Raw genomic sequence first — 459 nt, 5'->3', positions numbered from 1 at the left:
TCTGGTCAATAAAATGTCTTCTAACTATGTCTCCCCGGCTCTGCCCACCATCCTTTAAGTCTATTTTCCTGTCTGCAACAGAGGACTTATTTAATCACTATATCTTAGCTTTTTTTCTTTTCTTCTTTTTTTAAAATTCTAACCTGAGGATATGTTATTGTTCTTTTTTTAATTGGAGAGAGAGAGAGAGAGAGAGAGAGAAGAGAAACATTGATGTGAGAGAAACATTTATTGGTTGCCTCCCACACCCACCCTGACTAGGGATCGAACCCACCACCTTTTGGTGTATAGGACAATGCTCCAAACAACCCTACCACCTGGCCAGGGCTCATTGTGGTTTTAATTTATATTTCTCTGATGACTAGTGTTGTTATCAAATTAAATACAACTAAGAATGAAAAAAAACTTTTTTAATGCAAAGATCCCCCCCCCAGCCCCATTTATTTCCAAGAGAGAAAG

The sequence above is a fragment of the Myotis davidii genome, unplaced genomic scaffold (assembly GCF_000327345.1).
Source record: "Myotis davidii unplaced genomic scaffold, ASM32734v1 scaffold458, whole genome shotgun sequence".
NCBI lineage: Eukaryota > Metazoa > Chordata > Mammalia > Chiroptera > Vespertilionidae > Myotis > Myotis davidii.
The sequence above is the reverse complement of the archived record's forward strand: the minus strand, read 5'-3'. Positions refer to the sequence as shown.